The sequence below is a fragment of the Rhinolophus hipposideros genome (assembly GCF_964194185.1).
Source record: "Rhinolophus hipposideros genome assembly, chromosome: 3".
NCBI classification, from domain to species: Eukaryota; Metazoa; Chordata; class Mammalia; order Chiroptera; family Rhinolophidae; genus Rhinolophus; species Rhinolophus hipposideros.
Genome location: NC_138049.1, coordinates 83686903 through 83690124, shown reverse-complemented (window position 1 = coordinate 83690124; position 3222 = coordinate 83686903).

The window sequence follows — 3222 nt, the reverse complement described above, 5'->3', positions numbered from 1 at the left end:
AGATCCTGTTTGACAGTTTGTTAGAAGTCACTAGTGAAGCCATCTGGTCCCGGACTTTTGCTTTTGGGAAGGTTTTGGATGACTGATTCAATTTTGTTACTGATGATCGGTCTGTTTAGATGTTCCAGTTCTTCATGGTTCAGCCTTGCAAGGCTATGTGTTTCTAAGAACTTGTCCATTTCTTTTAGATTATTGAATTCAGTGGCATATAGTCCTTCATAGTGTTCTTGCATGATCCTTTGTATTTCTGTGGTGTCTGTGATAACTTCCCCTTTTTCATTTCTGATTTTGTTAATTAGTGTCTTCTGTCCTTTTATCTTAGTGAGTCTAGCCAAGGGTTTGTCGATTTTGTTAATCTTTTCAAAGAACCAGCTCTTTGTCACATTAATTTTTTCTATTGTCTTTTTGTTCTCTATTTCATTTAGTTTTGCTCTGATTTTTGTTGTTTCCTTTCTTCTGCTGACCTTGGGTTTCACTTGTTGTTCTTTTTCTAATTCTTTTAGGCATAACATGAGGTTATTTATTTGGGATTTTTCTTGTTTCTTGAGATAGGCCTGTAACGATATAAATTTCCCTCTTAAAACTGCTTTCGCTGCATCCCAAAAATTTTGGTAAGATGCATTTTCCTTCTCATTTGTTTCTATGTATCTTTTGATCTCTCCTCTAATTTCTTCTTTGACCCAGTCGTTCTTTAAAAGTATGTTGTTTAATCTCCATGTATTTGTGTTCTTCCGTGCTTTCTTTTCGCAGTTGATACCCAAGTTCAAAGCCTTGTGATCAGAGAATATGCTTGGTATGATTTCAATCTTCTTAAATTTGCTGAGGCTGCTTTTATGCCCCAATATATGGTCTATCCTTGAGAATGTTCCATGTACACTCGAAAAGAATGTATAGTCTGATGTTTTAGGATGAAGTGCTCTGTATATGTCAATGATGTCCATTTCATCTAATATGTCATTTAGGGCTGCTATTCCAGTATTTATTTTCTATTTGGATGATCTATCCATAGCTGTCAATGATGTATTTAAGTCCCCTAGTATAATTGTGCTTTGGTCAATTTCTCCCTTGAGTTCTGTTAGTAGTTGGTTGGTATATTTTGGTGCTCCCTGATTGAGGGCATAAATATTGATGACTGTTATGTCTTCTTGTTGTATAGTCCCCTTTACCATTATGAAATGGCCATCTTTGTCTCTTGTTACCTTTTTCACCCTGAAGTCTGTTTCATCTGATATCATTATGGCTACACCTGATTTTCTCTGAGTACCATTTGCTTGGAGTGTCAATTTCCACCCTTTCACTTTGAGTCTATGCTTGTCCTTGTAACTGAGATGTGTCTCTTGGAGACAGCATATGGTTGGGTTTAGTTTTTTGATCCAATCTGCTACTCTGTGCCATTTTATTGGTGAGTTCAGTCCATTTACATTTAGGGTGATTATTGATACCTGAGGATTTCCTGTCATTGTATTTTTAGTTTTCTGTAAGGCTGTGTCTCCATTGTTTCTTTGCCTTTTTGTTGTTGTCTATTATTTCTGTGTGGTGGTATTCTATGATGTTTCCCTCTGTTTCTTCTTTTATTACAGTATATATTTCAGTTATGAATTTTTTTTGAGTGGTTACCCTTAAGTTTATGTAAAAGAAAGTTTGATATTTAGAGTATTCCATTTTCTTCAGCATGCTTACTTTCTCCATTCCCATATTCCGGTTCCGACCTTTACTCTCCCCCTTTTTATGTTGCCACAAATTGTCCCTGTTGATGGTGGTCGAATAGCCTCCTTTAGTATTTCTTGTAGTGCAGGTCATGTATTAGAAAATTCCCTCAGCTTCTGTATGTCTGGAAAGGTCTTTATTCTTCCTTCATATCTAAAGGATATCTTTGCTGGATATATTATTCTGGGCTCATAATTTCTCTCTTTCAATAGTTTGAATATTTGGTTCCACTCCCTCCTTGCTTGTAGAGTTTCTGCTGAAAAATCTGATGATAATCTAATGGGCTTTCCTTTGTAGGTTACCGTCTTCTTTTCCCTGGTTGCCTTGAGGATTCTTCTTTGTCATTGATTTTAGACAGCTTCCATAAAATGTGCCTTGGAGAAGGCCTGTTGGGATTGAGGTAATTAGGTGTTCTATTTGCTTCTTGGATTCGAGTATCCAGTTCCGTCTACAAGTTTGGGAAGTTCTCATCAACAATTTGTTTGAATATATTCTCTGTTCCCTTCTCTCTTTCTTCTCCTTCTTGTATGCCCATTATTCTTATATTGCTCTTTCTGATGGAGTCAGAAAGTTCTTGTAGAGTTCTTTCATTTCTTTTAAGTCTCAAGTCTCTTTCTTCTTCCATCTGTGTAATTTCCAGGTTTCTGTCTTCGATGTTACTGATTCTTTCCTCCATCTGGTGTCCAATTCTTAAAAGGCATTGTAACTCCAAAAGTTAAAACTTCTCCTCTCTATTTCTTCATTTTTAGGGAAGAGGATTGTTTTATGTATGGAAGTGTTGCTTCAGAGGTAAAGATAAATGAATGTCTGAGTATTCTGAAGTGCAGTTGATCCTTGAGCATCCCAGGTTTGAACTGCAAAGATCTACTTATATACACATTTTTTAAAAAAATAAATACTGTAAATGTATTTTCTCCTGATTTTCGTAATAACATTTTCTTTTCTTGAGTTTACTTGATTGCAAGAATACAGTATATAATACACATGAAATACTAACGTGTGTTAATTTTCTGCTCATGTTACTGGTAAGGCTTCTGGTCAACAGTAGGCTATTACCGTGTTTCCCCCAAAATAAGACTTAGCTGGACAATCAGCTCTAATGCGTCTTTTGGAGCAAATGAATATAAGACCCGATCTTATTTTGCTATAAGACTGGATATAATATGATCTATAATATAATCTAATATAATACTGGGTCTTATATTATTTTTGATCCAAAAGACACATGAGTGCTGATTGTCCAGCTAAGTCTTACTTAAGGAGAAACATGGTAGTAAAGTTTTGGAAGACCTGAAACTATACGTGGATTTTTGACTGCAAGAAGTCAGCGCCCCTAAACTCTGTGTTGTTCAAGGGTCAACTGTATTTCATTTTTGTGGGTTCAGGTATCACATAATGTGGACACACCAACAATTAACCTATCATGATAGTTCTGGAACTAAATTTCTGAAGTTATGCGGTGAGGTGCCATTTCTTTTCCTTTAATGGTCTGCTTCTCTTTGACTTTGTCTGGAA